Source organism: Musa acuminata, chromosome BXJ2-1 (genome assembly GCF_036884655.1).
Source record: "Musa acuminata AAA Group cultivar baxijiao chromosome BXJ2-1, Cavendish_Baxijiao_AAA, whole genome shotgun sequence".
Taxonomy (NCBI): domain Eukaryota; kingdom Viridiplantae; phylum Streptophyta; class Magnoliopsida; order Zingiberales; family Musaceae; genus Musa; species Musa acuminata.
In genome coordinates this window covers 26,572,114-26,590,029 of record NC_088338.1, presented here as the reverse complement: position 1 = coordinate 26,590,029, position 17,916 = coordinate 26,572,114, and the positions used below count along the sequence as shown (strand labels likewise).

The following is a 17,916-nucleotide window of genomic DNA, read 5'->3' as shown; positions in this document are numbered from 1 at the left end:
GTTCTAACACCTGGTATCAGAGCAGCGTTCTTGGCGTCTCGCTGCCCTTTCACAGCCATCCATCAACCCTCCACAACCATCCAAAGCAATTCCCACAATTGCTTAAAAGATCGTCACCGAATTCCGCCATCATCTCCACCACCACGGATCATCCTTTGATCTCCCCGTGAATTGCAACAGGTTCTGGTTTCCTACCTTACTGCTGCTGCAATTTAGTTATCCATATTCGAAAATCCAAAAAAAAAAAAAAAAAAAATCGTTCCTATATTGCTGCATAAACTTTTCGTCACAAAGTTTTCATCTCTACGACGAAAGATACATTGCAGAATTCCAACCGCATAGCACCATCTGTTTGATCTTGCTACTGTGCTTTTTCTATCCAAATTTCTACGAAATTTTTATGACATCTTTGACACTTCTTAACAGTAGATTTCCCTTTGGTTTCATCAAAAAATTCTCAATATAAACTACTGATCTTTTATGTCCAATCTGCTGCACTTGAATTGCAGAATTCAAGCCGCATAGCACCATCTGTTTGATCTTGCTACTGTGCTTTTCCTATCCAAATTTCTACGAAATTTTTATGACATCTTTGACACTTCCTAACAGTAGATTTCCCTTTGGTTTCATCGAAAAATTCTCAATATAAACTACTGATCTTTTATGTCCAATCTGCTACACTTGAAAATCTATGCTGCAGAAAATTTCAACTGCATATCGTTGCCTTAACCCATCTATTTGCAATCTTTTTTGAATGAAATTTCTTATAGACTTCATATATCATCTTGGCTTCCATCTAAGATTGATCTATTAAGAAATTCATCTCTAAAAACGATTTTATGTTGCTGCAAATTTTCATCGTATCCCGCTGAAATTTTTCGACGATAATTCTGCAATTGCAACTTGCACCAATTTCTTTGCTGTTATACTGCCGAAATTTTCTTGATTAAATTAGATATCCTTGCTGTCATATAAACTATGATTTTGATATCAATTCCCTCCTCAATTCTCTTAAGTTTTTGGTAGAAATTACGTCGAGAAACCGTTGTTTCTTCGACGATAATTCTACTCTTACAAGACAGCACATACTTGCTGCAACTTCCACGGATTTCTGTCAAACCTTTGCTACCATCTACCACAGATCCAAAACTTTCATCCATAGCCCTAAAACTCTACCAAACCACACCCTCAAACTGCACCCAAAACAACAACAAAACAAGCCTAAACCGCAGCCTACATCCACCAATCCACCAACCCTTTCGACCATCACTTCTCTCAACCTATACATGCCTTTAACCCAACAACAAAAGAGAGATCTTAACATCACAGATTTGGAGGCATATACTATGACATCTAAGGAGGCAATCAATGCTAAATTCGAAGCCTTGGAAGCACGAATGGAGGATAAGATTCGGACGCTCTTTACCGAACTCAGATTGGGCCGACCACTAAGCCTGAAGAAATCATATCAAGGAGAGAGCTTTGCCCAATCGCACCAAGCCCGAAGATATGACTTCCAAGAGAGGGGAAGCTCTATGACCAACCCCAACTATCCATGCATGAGAGTGGACTTCCCTAGATGGGAAGAAGGAGACCCGATTGGTTGGATCTCGCGTGCGGAGCGATATTTTCGGTACCACAAAACCGCGGATGCATCTATGGTGAAAATTGCTGCTATACATCTTGAAGGGGATGCCATACAATGGTTTGACTGGTTTGAACATACATATGAAGTCCTTTCGTGGCAACAATTCAAAGAAGGACTGCTGATCCGCTTCAGACCAACCGATTACGAGAATATTGATGGACAACTAGCAAAGATCCGACAAACCTCCACCATTTGGGAGTACCAAACCAGGTTTGAAAGGTTATCTAATCAAACTCGTGATTGGTCTCAAAAACAGCTATTGAGGACCTTCATTGAGGGCTTGAAGCCAGAGATCCGAGGAGAAGTTAAAGCGCGACAACCGTACACGCTTATGGCAGCCATCTCTTTCGCACGACATCAAGAGGAGCAATTGAACCATGAAGCTCGAAGGATTAGGGTCGCTCCTCAACCAGCAATACTAAAGCCCTTAGCCCCCCCTATTATTGATCGAGTCCCTGCACCAAAAAGGTTGACAAGAGAAGAGCTTCAGGAGCGATCTGCGAAGGGGTTATGTTGGCATTGCGACGAGCCGTGGAGCCATGAGCATCGCTGTAGTAAAGGGGGACTTCTTATGATTGAACCAATAAAAGAAGAGGTCATTGAACATCTAGAAGAGAGCCTTGAACATGAAGAAGAAGATGCAGAAGAAGAGCCACAACCAACCGAAGTTACGGTACATACACTAGCCGGCTACTCAAACCCGCAAACGATGAAAGTTGGAGGCCTTCTCAAACAACAACCGATCACTGTTCTCATCGACACGGGCAGTACTAGTAACTTCATAAACAGTAAGGTTGCTGTCCATATGAACTTATCTATTGAGAATTGCAGCAGGTTTGTCGTTAAGGTCGCCAACGGACGGATTTTGAAGTGTGATCGTAGGCGCCCGCAGGAGAAACTATTGCTGCAGGACCAAGAGATAATTGAAGATTTCTTCCTTCTCTCTCTTGATGATCATGAGACCATGCTCAGAATTAAATGGTTGACAACATTAGGTGATGTTTCTTGGAATTTTATGCAACTAATTATGAAATTTTGCAGTAAAGAGAAACATGTGATATTGCACGGGAAACGTGGGGGCGACGTAATGATGATTTGCACACAACAAATGGAGAAGGTTTTGCATAAAGCATGCAGCGGATTCTTGGTACAACTTGAGCAGCAAACAAAGGGAGAGCTAATAGAATTTAACGATTCAAACCTACTTCCTTTGCTTGCTGAATTTTCAGATATATTTATGGAACCGTGCAATCTACCTCTTACCCATCGGCATGATCATTGTTTAATGATTCTTCCAAGCAAATCTCCAGCAAATACTCAGCCATATCAGTATCCACATCTCCAGAAGGATGAAATAGAAAGGATTATAAAACAGATGCTCGAAACAGGAGTTATTCGGCCAAGTTGCAGCCCCTACTCTTCACTAGTGCTACTTGTACACAAGAAGGACGGAACATGGCGAATATGCATTGATTACCGAGCTCTCAATGGCATTACCATCAAGGATAAATACCCTATTCCAATAGTAGATGAATTGCTAGATGAAAGGGAGCACAAATCTTCACAAAGCTGGACCTTCGATCCGGGTATCATCAAATACGAGTATGCGAAGAAGACATACCGAAAACCACCTTTTGAACACACAACAACCACTATGAATTTTTGCTTTCTTCAAAAGGAAGAATATCTTGGGCATATCATATCAGAGGAAGGTGTGGCACTAGACCCCTTCAAAATTGGAGCAATGCAAAACTGGCTGACCCCGAGGAACATAAAATTGCTACATGGCTTTCTGGGTTTAACAGGCTACTACTGCAAGTTCGTAAAAAACTATGGAGAGATCAGTGCACCACTTACTTCCTTTCTGAAAAAAGAAGTCTTCCAATGGTTGGACAGAGCCTCTGCTGCCTTCGACAAACTTAAGGCAGCCATGACGACGACGCCGGTGCTAACACTACCAGATTTCAACCGACCCTTCATTATTGAGGCCGACGCATCTGGAGTCGGAATTGGAGCAATTCTCATGCAAGATGGTCGACCACTCGCATACACTAGCAAGGCATTATCTCCCTCCCATCAAAATAAGTCAACATATGATAAGGAGATGCTCGCTATTGTGCGCGCAGCAACGAGGTGGAGACCCTACTTGATTGGTCGACGATTTCAAATTAAAACCGACCATAAAAGCCTCAAGTACTTTTTAGAACGAAAGATATCATCCCCTGAGCAGCAAAACTGGGTAACAAAACTTCTTGGATTTGATTATGAAATAACTTACAAAAAGGGGAAAGAGAATGTTCTTGCAGATGCGCTTTCGCAGCTACCCGAGCAAGCTGAAGTTTTGGCCATTTCACTTCCGACCAGCGACTTCCTTGACGATATTAAGATGGAATGGCATCACTCACAAACCGACGGCCAGACAGAAGTTGTAAATAGGTGCTTGGAGATAGCCCAAAGCCACCCACCAAATATGACTACCCAAGGAGGACTTCAGACTCAGCCAAGTGCCATTATTGATCGACGGATTATGACTCGACGACGACGATCCACTACTGAATTGCTAATACAGTGGGCAAACCTACTAACAGAAGATGCCACTTTGGAGAACTATGATGACTTGAAGATCAAATTCCTAAAATTCATGAATCGTCAGCCTCGAGGACAAGGCTGATTTGAAGAGGGCGGGTTTGTTAGGACTCTAGCTAGGAGAGTCCTAATTGAGAGGGACATTCATGTAAAACTATTAGAACTCTAGCTAGGAGAGTCCTAATTGAGAGGGACATTCATGTAGGAGGTTTTTTCTTAGAGAAGAATCAGGAGTTGTAAGGGAATAAGAGTCTTGAGTAGGAGTCCTATTAGGAGTCTTGAGTAGGAGTCTTAATTGAGTAGGACTCTTGAGTAGGAGTCCTATTAGGAGTCTTAATTGAGTAGGACTCTTGAGTAGGAGTCCTATTAGGAGTCTTAATTGAGTAGGACTCTTGAGTAGGAGTCCTATTAGGAGTTAGGGTTTAGAAACCCTATAAATAGCTATGTATTCCTCCTCTTTTCTCAAGCAATAGATGAATCTTTTCTGCAGCCTTTGAGCAGCAACTTGGAGGGAGGAACCCCTATAGAGTTCCAAGGAGGCCGATCCCCTAAAGAGATCAACCCCAAGTTTAGAATCTGCAAGGGTTCTAACAGTCACCTATCCTAGTACTACTCTCTCCAAAGTCGGTGCTTAACTTCGGAATTCTGTTGGGATCCGGTGCTTTAGATGTGGCATTATCACACCCGTTTCGCGTGCTTCATCCCTCGCCTATGTGCACGTCGCGGTCGGCGCATCAACGTCCGGAGCCTCTTGCCCGTCACGAAACCGTCGGCGCTTTCTCGAACGTTCACGAAATCCCTATTCCAAGCTCTCTCCGAGCCCTAGCCCAACGACTGCGTATCGGTCACGGCAAGCGTGCGTCGAAACCATCGGCACTTTCTAGAACGATCTCGAAATCGCTATTGTGACCCAAATCCGGAAAGCTCTCTCCGAGCCCCACGATACTGACTTCGTAGCGGTCACGGCATATTCCGAGCCCCAAAACAATCGTTTGGGAGGTCTACGGGAGGTGTTTCGTATCTCGGGACGCAAAAAGGAGTGCAACACGAGGACTTCCCAGGGGGTCACCCATCCTAGTTCTACTCTCTCTAAAGCACGCTTAACTTCGGAGTTCGGATAGGATCCGGTGCTTTAGTGCTGGCATTATCACACCCTTTTCGCGTGCTTCGTCCCTCGCCGATGTGCACGTCGCGGCCGGCGCATCATCGTCCGGAGCCTCTTGCCCGTCACGAAACCGTCGGCGCTTTCTCGAACGTTCACGAAATCCCTATTGCAAGCTCTCTCCGAGCCCTAGCCTAATGACTGCGTATCGGTCACGGCAAGCGCGCGTAGAAACCATCGGCACTTTATAGAACGATCTCGAAATCGCTATTGTGACCCAAATCCGGAAAGCTCTCTCCGAGCCCCACGATACTGACTGCGTAGTAGTCACGGCAAATTCCGAGCCCCAAAACAATCGTCTCGGAGGTCTACGGTTGATGTTTCGTATCTCGCGACGCAAAAATGAGTGCAACACGTGGACTTCCCAGGGGTTCACCCATCGTAGTACTACTCTCTCTAAATCACGCTTAACTTCGGAGTTCGGATGGGATCCGGTGCTTTAGTGCTGGCATTATCGCACCCTTTTCGCGTGCTTCGTCCCTCGCCGATGTGCACGTCGCGACCGGCGCATCAACGTCCGGAGCCTCTTGCCCGTCACGAAACCGTCGGCGCTTTCTCGAACGTTCACGAAATCCCTATTCCAAGCTCTCTCCGAGCCCTAGCCCAACGACTGCGTATCGGTCACGGCAAGCGTGCGTCGAAACCATCGGCACTTTCTAGAACGATCTCGAAATCGCTATTGTGACCCAAATCCGGAAAGCTCTCTCCGAGCCCCACGATACTGACTTCGTAGCGGTCACGGCAAATTCCGAGCCCCAAAACAATCGTCTGGGAGGTCTACGGGAGATGTTTCGTATCTCGGGAGGCAAAAAGGAGTGCAACACGAGGACTTCCCAGGGGGTCACCCATCCTAGTTCTACTCTCTCTAAAGCACGCTTAACTTCGGAGTTCGGATGGGATCCGGTGCTTTAGTGCTGGCATTATCACACCCTTTTCGCGTGCTTCGTCCCTCGCCGATGTGCACGTCGCGGCCGGCGCATCATCGTCCGGAGCCTCTTGCCCGTCACGAAACCGTCGGCGCTTTCTCGAACGTTCACGAAATCTCTATTGCAAGCTCTCTCCGAGCCCTAGCCCAATGACTGCGTATCGGTCACGGCAAGCGCGCGTCGAAACCATCGGCACTTTATAGAACGATCTCGAAATCGCTATTGTGACCCAAATCCGGAAAGCTCTCTCCGAGCCCCACGATACTGACTGCGTAGTAGTCACGGCAAATTCCGAGACCCAAAACAATCGTCTCGGAGGTCTACGGTTGATGTTTCGTATCTCGCGACGCAAAAATGAGTGCAACACGAGGACTTCCCAGGGGTTCACCCATCGTAGTACTACTCTCTCTAAATCACGCTTAACTTCGGAGTTCGGATGGGATCCGGTGCTTTAGTGCTGGCATTATCGCACCCTTTTCGCGTGCTTCGTCCCTCGCCGATGTGCACGTCGCGACCGGCGCATCATCGTCCGGAGCCTCTTGCCCGTCACGAAACCGTCGGCGCTTTCTCGTACGTTCACGAAATCCCTATTGCAAGCTCTCTCCGAGCCCTAGCCCAATGACTGCGTATCGGTCACGGCAAGCGCGCGTCGAAACCATCGGCACTTTCTAGAACGATCTCGGAATCGCTATTACGACCCCAATCCGGAAAGCTCTCTCCGAGCCCCACGATACTGACTGCGTAGCGGTCACGGCAAATCCGAGCCCCAAAACAGTCGTTTCGGAGGTCTACGGGAGATATTTCGTATCTCGGGACGCAAAAATGAGTGAAACACGAGGACTTCCCAGGGGGTCACCTATCCTAGTACTACTCTCTCCAAAGTCAGCGCTTAACTTCGGAATTCTGTTGGGATCCGGTGCTTTAGATGTGGCATTATCACACCCGTTTCGCGTACTTCGTCCCTCGCCTATGTGCACGTCGCGGTCGGCGCATCAACGTCCGGAGCCTCTTGCCCGTCACGAAACCGTCGGCGCTTTCTCGAACGTTCACGAAATCCCTATTCCAAGCTCTCTCCGAGCCCTAGCCCAACGACTGCGTATCGGTCACGGCAAGCGAGCGTCGAAACAATCGGCACTTTCTAGAACGATCTCGAAATCGCTATTGTGACCCAAATCCGGAAAGCTCTCTCCTAGCCCCACGATACTGACTTCGTAGCGGTCACGGCAAATTCCGAGCCCCAAAACAATCGTCTGGGAGGTCTACGGGAGATGTTTCGTATCTCGGGACGCAAAAAGGAGTGCAACACGAGGACTTCCCAGGGGGTCACCCATCCTAGTTCTACTCTCTCTAAAGCACGCTTAACTTCGGAGTTCGGATGGGATCCGGTGCTTTAGTGCTGGCATTATCACACCCTTTTCGCGTGCTTCGTCCCTCGCCGATGTGCACGTCGCGGCCGGCGCATCATCGTCCGGAGCCTCTTGCCCGTCACGAAACCGTCGGCGCTTTCTCGAACGTTCATGAAATCCCTATTGCAAGCTCTCTTCGAGCCCTAGCCCAATGACTGCGTATCGGTCACGGCAAGCGCGCGTCGAAACCATCGGCACTTTCTAGAATGATCTCGAAATCGCTATTGTGACCCAAATCCGGAAAGCTCTCTCCGAGCCCCACGATACTGACTGCGTAGCGGCCACGGCAAATTCCGAGCCCCAAAACAATCGTCTCGGAGGTCTACGGGAGATGTTTCGTATCTTGCGACGTAAAAATGAGTGCAACACGAGGACTTCCCAGGGGTTCACCCATCCTAGTACTACTCTCTCTAAATCACGCTTAACTTCGGAGTTCTGATGGGATCCGGTGCTTTAGTGCTGGCATTATCGCACCCTTTTTGCGTGCTTCGTCCCTCGCCGATATGCACGTCGCTGCCGGCGCATCATCGTCCGGAGCCTCTTGCCCGTCACGAAACCGTCGGCGCTTTCTCGAACGTTCACGAAATCCCTATTGCAAGCTCTCTCCGAGCCCTAGCCCAACGACTGCGTATCGGTCACGGCAAGCGCGCGTCGAAACCATCGGCACTTTCTAGAACGATCTCGGAATTGCTATTGCGACCCCAATCCGGAAAGCTCTCTCCGAGCCCCACGATACTGACTGCGTAGCGGTCACGGCAAATTCCGAGCCCCAAAACAATCGTTTCGGAGGTCTACGGGAGATGTTTCGTATCTCGGGACGCAAAAAGGAGTGAAACACGAGGACTTCCCTGGGTGTCACCCATCCTAGTACTACTCTCTCCAAAGTCGGCGCTTAACTTCGGAATTCTATTGGGATCCGGTGCTTTAGTGCTAGCATTATCACACCCGTTTCGCGTGCTTCGTCCCTCGCCTATGTGCACGTCGCGGCCGGCGCATCAACGTCCGGAGCCTCTTGCCCGTCACGAAACCGTCGGCGCTTTCTCGAACGTTCACGAAATCCCTATTGCAAGCTCTCTCCGAGCCCTAGCCCAACGACTGCGTATCGGTCACGGCAAGCGCGCGTCGAAACCATCGGCACTTTCTAGAACGATCTCAAAATCGCTATTGTGACCCAAATCCGGAAAGCTCTCTCCGAGCCCCACGATACTGGCTGCGTAGCGGTCACGGCAAATTCTGAGCCCCAAAACAATCGTCTCGGAGGTCTACGGGAGATGTTTCGTATCTCGGGACGCAAAAAGGAGTGCAACACGAGGACTTCCCAGTGGGTCACCCATCCTAGTTCTACTCTCTCTAAAGCACGCTTAACTTCGGAGTTCGGATGGGATCCGGTGCTTTAGTGCTGGCATTATCACACCCGTTTCGCGTGCTTCGTCCCTCGCCTATGTGCACGTCGCGGCTGGCGCATCAACGTCCGGAGCCTCTTGCCCGTCACGAAACCGTCGTGTTTGGACTCTAGCTTGGAGAGTCCTAATTGAGAGGGACATTCATGTAAAACTGTTAGGACTCTAGCTAGGAGAGTCCTAATTGAGAGGGACATTTTGTTATGACTCTAGCTAGGAGAGTCCTAATTGAGAGGGGCATTCATGTAGGAGGTGTTTTCTTAGAGAAGAATTAGGAATTGTAAGGGAATAGGAGTCTTGACTAGGAGTCCTATTAGGAGTTGGTTAGAAGTAAGAGTCTTAAGTAGGAGTCCTATTAGGAGTTAGGGTTTAGAAGCCCTATAAATAGCCATTTATTCCTTCTCTTTTGATAAGCAATAGATGAATCTTTTCTGCAGCCTTTGAGCAGCAACTTGGAGGGAGGAACCCCTATAGAGTTCCAAGGAGGCCGATCCCCTAAAGAGATCAACCCCAAGTTTAGAATCTGCAAGGGTTCTATCACCTGGTATCAGAGGAGCGTTCTTGGCGTCTCGCTGCCCTTTCACAGCCATCCATCAACCCTCCACAACCATCCAAAGCAATTCCCACAATTGCTTAAAAGATCGTCACCGAATTCCGCCATCATCTCCACCACCACGGATCATCCTTTGATCTCCCCGTGAATTGCAACAGGTTCTGGTTTCCTACCTTACTGCTGCTGCAATTTAGTTATCCTTATTCAAAAATCCAAAAAAAAAAAAAAAAAAAAAATCGTTCCTATATTGCTGCATAAACTTTTCGTCACAAAGTTTTCATCTCTACGACGAAAGATATATTGCAGAATTCTAGCCACATAGCACCATCTGTTTGATCTTGCTACTGTGCATTTTCTATCCAAATTTCTACGAAATTTTTATGACATCTTTGACACTTCTTAACAGTGGATTTTCCTTTGGTTTCATCAAAAAATTCTCAATATAAACTACTGATCTTTTATGTCCAATCTGCTGCACTTGAATTGCAGAATTCAAGCCGCATAGCACCATCTGTAACAGTAGATTTTTAGCTAATAGCAAAATTAAATTTGATAAAAATATCTTTTTCTCTTCGGGTGAAGTGCTCGATTTTGAGATCATGCTCCATACAGGATCTTGAGTCTCTAATAATCTCTTTCAAGAGCTGAGCATTGTTTATGTGTTGACATTCAAAGATTCTATTACATCTCTCCTTCCACATCCACCAAATAGCGCATCTGAAAGTAACCTTTGCCAGTTGTGTAAGTGGCCCTTTTCTTGAGAAACATTGCATAAGGTCGCCTAGTTCTTGGTGCAAGTTTGGTTGCGGCAGTCTATTGAGTTCAAATCGCTGGAGAATCTCCTTCCATATCCATTTTGTATAATTACAAGCAAAATAAAGGTGGTCAACAGTTTCTTCTTGTTGCAAACAAAGGGAGCATCGGTTAACATGATAGATACCTCTTCTTTTCATATTGTCTATTGTAGGTAGTTTATTGAGAAGGGCCTGCCATGTACATAAGGAGTGTCTTTGTGATCCCGGTCGATCCCATGTCCAACTGCTTGGGACCCACTTGTTATTTCTTTGTCTAATTTGATTCCATACGGATGTGGCACTAAATTTACCATTGTCATGAGGCCAAATAAGTATATCTGAAGAGTTGTTCCTGATTGGAATAGCTATGATAGTCGGCCAAAGTGATAACATTTCGGGAGAAATAGGATTAGGGAGACACCAGGTACCGTTAGCAATGAACTCGTAAACCTTCCAATCTTTGGGAGCCCCAAGATCTTTTCGTATTCTGTCGCCATATAATTGAAATATACTCTTCTCATTCACCCAAGGATCGTACCACATATTAGTACTAGTTCCAGAAGAGATTGCATAAGAAATGTGTTTGATTAGCCAATTCCTTGCCTTTAAAATTCCTTTCCAAGCTGAAGAGTGGTATGTTCTTGTTGAAATTTCCCATATTGATTCCTTTGAAAGATACCTAGCAGAAACCCATTGTGACCATAAGGAACATTTGTTTTGCAAAAGATCCCACAATTGTTGTACCAGGCATGCTTGATTCCAATCTCTAGTATTTCTCAAGTTTAGCCCCCCTTCATCTTTCGGTTTGCAAATGCTATCCCAATTTACCATATGCATTGCCTTATCATTTGTGCCATTCCAGAAGAATTTCATTAATAACCGTTCAATATCTTGGAGAAGTCCAGCAGGCAGAAGAAATGCATTACACCAATATATAGAGTAGGAGTGCAATACAGAACGGATGAGTTCGAGTCGTCCTGCTTTTGATAGAAGCCTATTTTTCCAAGAAGAAATTATATTCTTTATTTTTTGTAGGATAGGCTGATAGTGGGTTTTGTGGATGCCTGTGGATATGAGCGGGAGACCCAAATAAGGAACTGGCAGGCTTCCCTCACTAACCCCCAAAGTTTGTGCAATAAAGACCTTATTCTCAACGTAAGGGCTCATATATACTTTACTTTTCGCATGATTTAACTGAAGTCCAGAAACCATACCAAAGTCATTCATAATAGTAGCCAGGTTCTTTACTGAAGTTGGATCATTTTGGAGAAAGATAAGTAAATCATCTGCAAATGTTATATGTGATATATGAATAGAGCCAGCATTGGGTACCTTTATGCTACCATTTAAGACTGCATGTTCCAACATACAGCTAAGTCCTTCCATCGCAATAGTAAAGAGATACGGAGAGAGTGGATCACCTTGTCGGATGCCATTCGTGCTCCCAAAAAAACCAATAGGTGAGCCATTAAAGAGTATCGAAAACTTTGGAGTTTCCAGGCAAGATTGAATCCAATTAACCCATTGCTGTGGGAAGTTCATATCGAGGAGCATCTTATAGATAAATTTCCTATTAACTGAATCAAAGGCTTTCCGTAAATCAGCTTTAAAACATATTTTTGTCCCTCTTGCTTTTGAATGCAAATCTTTGACCAAGTCATTAGCAAGCAAAATGTTATGATGTATACTTCTCCCTTTGATGAAAGCAGCTTGATTTGGGCTAATGATCTTGTGTATTACCTTTTGCATTCTATTTGCTAATACTTTGGAGATGATCTTGTAAATAAAGTTGCATAATGATATGGGTCGATAGTTCTCTAGTGAATCAGCCCCTGCATTCTTCGGAATTAAAGAAATAAAGGTGCAATTCATCTCTCTAAGAATATGACCTGAAGAGAAAAAATGTTGGCAAGCCTTGATCACATCATTTCCAATAATAGACCAAGCAGTTTGGTAAAATTCAGCTGGAAATCCATCTGGACCTGGGCTTTTGTGCTTTGGTGACTTAAAGACAACACATACAATTTCGTCGTCAGTAATTGGGGCATTGAGGATTGAAATAGCTTCCGAATCAAGTTTTCTAGTCGGCTCCACATGAATGTTATTAGTTTTCCCAGCTTGATTGAGTAAGGAATAAAAAAATTGCTCTGTGTGTGCTTTAACCTCTTCTAAATTCTCAATAAGATTATCATCTTTGTCTCTGCATTTGCTGATACGGTTAACAGCCCTTCGGGTAGCAATTGAAGCATAGAAAATTTTAGTATTGGAATCTCCTAGTGTAAGCCAATGCTGTCGAGACTTCTACTTTACAAAACTTTCCTCCTGTTTTAAGGCTTGCATGAAGTTATTTCTGGCTTCTGTCTCTTTGTAGATAATATTCTCATCATTTCGCTGAAGTTGCAGCTCATGTTGCAATAACATTAGTTCCTTCCTGCAAAATTGAACTGTGGTGGTAATATTGCCAAAGGTATTTGTATTCCACTCCTTTAGTGCTGCTTTACAGGCTTTGAGCTTTTGACATAATATGTAAGGGGGAGATCCATGCACATTAACATTCCAAGCAGATCTGATAACATCAAGAAATTGAGGATGAGTACTCCACATGTTAAAGAATCTAAACGGTTTCTTGCCTCTTGGTGTCGTTTTGTCTGCGTGTATATACATTAAAAAATGGTCAGAAAACAAAGGAGCACCATACTCAAGAAGTGAATCTGGGTAAACTGTTAACCATTCATGATTAATCAAACACCTATCAAGTCGAGCCATTATTTTTCTGTTAGCAGCACCTTGATTACTCCAGGAGAGCCAATTACCCACAGATTTCATATCAAACAAAGCTGCAGTGTCAATGTAATCATTAAAACTTTGAAGCTGGCTTTCTGAAAGTTGTCTACCCCCCTCTTTTTCATTTGTGTACCGAACAGTATTAAAGTCTCCAAGAACAATCCAAGGTACATTGAGACAGCAATTCCCTCCTCAATCCAAAGTCTTGATTAAATTAGATATCCTTGCTGTCATATAAACTGTGATTTTGCTATCAATTCCCTCCTCAATTCTCTTAAGTTTTTGGTGGAAATTACGTCGAGAAACCGTTGTTTCTTCGACGACAATTTTACTCTTACGAGACAGCACATACTTGCTGCAACTTCCACGGATTTCTGTCAAACCTTTGCTACCATCTACCACAGATCCAAAACTTTCATCCAGAGCCCTAAAACTCTACCAAACCACACCCTCAAACTGCACCCAAAACAGCCATAAAACAAGCCTAAACCGTAGCCTACATCCACGAATCCACCAACACTTTTGACCATCACTTCTCTCAACCTATACATGCCTTTAACCCAACAGCAAAAGAGAGATCTTAACATCATTGATTTGGGGCCATGTACTATGGCATCTAAGGAGGCAATCAATGCTAAATTCGAAGCCTTGGAGGCGCGAATGGAGGATAAGATTCGGACGCTCTTTACCGAACTCAGATTGGGCCGACCACTAAGCCCAAAGAAATCATATCAAGGAGAGAGCTTTGCCCAATCACACCAAGCCCGAAGAGATGACTTCCAAGAGAGGGGAAGCTCTATGACCAACCCCAACTATCCATGCATGAGAGTGGACTTCCCTAGATGGGAAGAAGGAGACCCGATTGGTTGGATTTCGCATGCGGAGCGATATTTTCGGTACCACAAAACCGCGGATGTATCTATGGTGAAAATTGCAGCTATACATCTTGAAGGGGATGCTATTCAATGGTTTGACTGGTTTGAACATACTTATGGAGTCCTTTCATGGCGACAATTCAAAGAAGAACTGCTGATTCGCTTCAGACCAATCGATTACGAGAATATTGACAAACAACTAGCAAAGATCCGACAAACCTCCACCATTCAGGAGTACCAAACCAGGTTTGCAAGGTTATCTAATCAAAATCATGATTGGTCTCAAAAACAGCTATTGAGGACCTTCATTGAGGGCTTGAAGCCGGAGATCCGAGGAGAAGTTAAAGCGCGACAACCGTATACGCTTATGGCAGCCATCTCTTTCGCACGACATCAAGAGGAGCAATTGAACCATGAAGCTCGGAGGACTAGGGTCACTCCTCAACCAGTAATATTGAAGCCCTCAGCCCCCCCTACTGTCGACCAAGTCCCTGCAACAAAGAGGTTAACAGGAGAAGAGCTTCGGGAGCGATATGCGAAGGGGTTATGTTGGCATTGTGACGAGCCGTGGAGCCGTGAGCATCGCTGCAGTAAAGGAGGACTTCTTATGATTGAACCGATAGAAGAAGAGGTCATTGAACATCCAAAAGAGAGCTTTGAATATGAAGAAGAAGATGCAGAAGAAGAGCCACAACCGACCGAAGTTACGGTACATACACTAGCTAGCTACTCAAACCCGCAAACGATGAAAATTGGAGGCCTTCTCAAACAACAACCAATCACTGTTCTCATCGACACGGGCAGTACTACTAACTTCCTAAATAGTAAGCTTGCTGTTCGGATATCATTACCTATCGAGAATCGCTGCAGGTTTGATGTTAAGGTCACCGACGGACGGATTTTGAATTGTGATCATAGGTGCTTGCAGGAGAAACTATTGCTGCAGGACCAAGAGATAATTGCAGATTTCTTCCTTCTCCCTCTTAACAATCATGAGGCCATGCTCAGAATTAAATGGTTGACGACATTAGGTGATATTTCCTGGAATTTTATGAAACTAATTATGAAATTTTACAGTAAGGAGAAACATGTGACATTGCACGGGAAACGTGGGGGCGACATAACAACGATTTGCACACAACAAATGGAGAATGTTTTGCATAAAGCATGCAGCGGCTTTTTGGTACAACTTGAGCAGCAAACTAAGGGAGAGCCAACAGAATTTGAAGATCCAAATCTACTTCCTTTGCTTGCTGAATTTTCAAATATATTTGACGAACCGCGCAACCTACCTCTTACCTGTTGGCATGATCATTGTATAATGATTCTTCCAGGCAAATCTTCAGCAAATGCTTAGCCATATCAGTATCCACATCTCCAGAAGGATGAAATAGAAAGGATTATAAAAGAGATGCTCGAAACAGGAGTTATTCGGCCAAGTTGCAACCTCTACTCTTCGCCGGTGCTACTTGTACGCAAGAAGGACGGAACAAGGCGAATATGTGTTGATTACCGAGCTCTCAATGGCATAATCATCAAGGACAAATACTTTATTCCAATAGTAGATGAATTGCTAGATGAAAGGGAGCACAAATCTTTACAAAGCTGGACCTTTGATCCGGGTATCATCAAATACGAGCATGCGAAGAAGACATACGGAAAACCACCTTTTGAACACACAACAACCACGAATTTTTGCTTTCTGCAACAAAAGGTGGAATATCTTGGGCATATCATATCAGAGGAAGGTGTGGCAGTGGACCCCTTCAAAATTGGAGCAATGCAAAACTGACCGACCTCGAGAAACATAAAATTGCTACATGGCTTTCTGGGTTTAACAGGCTACTATCGCAAGTTCGTGAAAAACTATGGAAAGATCAGTGCACCACTTACTTCCTTACTAGAAAAAAATGTCTTCCAATGGTTGGACAGAGCCTCCGCTGCCTTCGACAAACTTAAGGCAGCCATGACGACGACGCCGGTGCTAACACTACCAGATTTCAACCGACCCTTCATTATTGAGGCCGACACATCTGGAGTCAGAATTGGAGCCATTCTCATGCAAGATGGTCGACCACTCGCATACACTAGCAAGGCATTATCTCCCTCTGATCAAAATATGTCAACATATGATAAGGAGATGCTCGCTATTGTGCGCGCAGCAACGAGGTGGAGATTGTACTTGATCAGGCGATACTTTCAAATCATGACCGACCATAAAAGCCTAAAATATCTCTTGGAACAGAAGATATCTTCCCCCGAGCAGCAAAAATGGGTAACAAAACTTCTTGGATTTGATTTTGAAATAACTTACAAAAAGGGGAAGGTTGAAGTTTCGACCGTTTCACTTCCGACCAGCGACTTCCTTGAGGATATTAAGATGAAATGGCAGGAAGATTCAGAGACTAGTAAGATTATAAAAAAATTGGAGGAAGCACCAAGCTCCGTAGCTCATTACAATCGGGACTCAAAAGAATTATGCTATAAGGGACACATTGTGCTTGTGACAAATTCTACTTGCATCTTCAAGAGCAGATTTTGGACAAAGTTATTCCATATGCAGGGTACTAAATTGAAAAGGAGTACGACATATCATTCACAAACCAACAGCCAGACGGAAGTTTTAAATAGGTGCTTGGAGATAGCCCAAAGCCACCCACCAAATATGACTACCCAAAGAGAACTCCAGACCCAGCCAAGTGCCACTATTGATCGACGGATCGTGACTCGACGATGACGACCCACTAATGAAGTGCTAATACAGTGGGCGAACCTACCAATAGAAGATGCCACTTGGGAGAACTATGACGACTTGAAGATCAAATTCCCAGAATTCACGAATCATCAGCCTCGAGGACAAGGCTGATTTGAAGAGGGCGGGGTCTGTTAGGACTCTAGCTTGGAGAGTCCTAATTGAGAGGGACATTCATGTAAAACTGTTAGGACTCTAGCTAGGAGAGTCCTAATTGAGAGGGACATTTTGTTAGGACTCTAGCTAGGAGAGTCCTAATTGAGAGGGGCATTCATGTAGGAGGTGTTTTCTTAGAGAAGAATTAGGAGTTGTAAGGGAATAGGAGTCTTGACTAGGAGTCCTATTAGGAGTTGGTTAGAAGTAAGAGTCTTAAGTAGGAGTCCTATTAGGAGTTAGGGTTTAGAAGCCCTATAAATAGCCATGTATTCCTTCTCTTTTGATAAGCAATAGATGAATATTTTCTGCAGCCTTTGAGCAGCAACTTGGAGGGAGGAACCTCTATAGAGATCCAAGGAGGCCGATCCCCTAAAGAGATCAACCCCAAGTTTAGAATCTGCAAGGGTTCTATCACGTCAGCGCTTTCTCAAACGTTCACGAAATCCCTATTGCAAGCTCTCTCCGAGCCCTAGCCCAACGACTGCGTATCGGTCACAGCAAGCGCGCGTCGAAACCATCGGCACTTTCTAGAACGATCTCGAAATCGCTATTGTGACCCAAATCCGGAAAGCTCTCTCCGAGCCCCACGATACTAACTGCATAGCGGTCACGGCAAATTCTGAGCCCCAAAACAATCGTCTCGGAGGTCTACGGGAGATGTTTCGTATCTCGCGACGCCAAAAGGAGTGCAACACGAGGACTTCCGAGGGGTTCACCCATCCTAGTACTACTCTCTCTAAATCACGCTTAACTTCGGAGTTCTGATGGGATCCGGTGCTTTAGTGCTGGCATTATCGCACCCTTTTCGCGTGCTTCGTCCCTCGCCGATGTGCACGTCGCGGCCGGCGCATCATCGTCCGGAGCCTCTTGCCCG

The 17,916-nt window shown here is 45.2% G+C and overlaps 2 non-coding genes and 7 pseudogenes across 2 annotated transcripts; all 9 read right to left on the bottom strand.

The window, feature by feature from the left end:
* Window positions 1-5,270: 5,270 nt before the first annotated feature.
* Window positions 5,271-5,389, bottom strand: LOC135602550 (5S ribosomal RNA; annotated as a pseudogene).
* Window positions 5,390-5,739: 350 nt separating this feature from the next.
* Window positions 5,740-5,858, bottom strand: LOC135602849 (5S ribosomal RNA; annotated as a pseudogene).
* A 350-nt stretch (window positions 5,859-6,208) lies between these two features.
* Window positions 6,209-6,327, bottom strand: LOC135601404 (5S ribosomal RNA). The gene has a single exon (XR_010483698.1). It is a non-coding gene; the product is annotated as a 5S ribosomal RNA (ribosomal RNA).
* Window positions 6,328-6,677: 350 nt separating this feature from the next.
* Window positions 6,678-6,796, bottom strand: LOC135602860 (5S ribosomal RNA; annotated as a pseudogene).
* A 349-nt stretch (window positions 6,797-7,145) lies between these two features.
* Window positions 7,146-7,266, bottom strand: LOC135599368 (5S ribosomal RNA; annotated as a pseudogene).
* A 350-nt stretch (window positions 7,267-7,616) lies between these two features.
* LOC135601403 (5S ribosomal RNA) lies at window positions 7,617-7,735 on the bottom strand. Its single transcript, XR_010483697.1, has one exon. It is a non-coding gene; the product is annotated as a 5S ribosomal RNA (ribosomal RNA).
* Window positions 7,736-8,085: 350 nt separating this feature from the next.
* On the bottom strand, window positions 8,086-8,204 carry LOC135602708 (5S ribosomal RNA; annotated as a pseudogene).
* Window positions 8,205-9,025: 821 nt separating this feature from the next.
* LOC135602100 (5S ribosomal RNA) lies at window positions 9,026-9,144 on the bottom strand (annotated as a pseudogene).
* Window positions 9,145-17,725: 8,581 nt separating this feature from the next.
* On the bottom strand, window positions 17,726-17,844 carry LOC135603246 (5S ribosomal RNA; annotated as a pseudogene).
* Window positions 17,845-17,916: the final 72 nt, after the last annotated feature.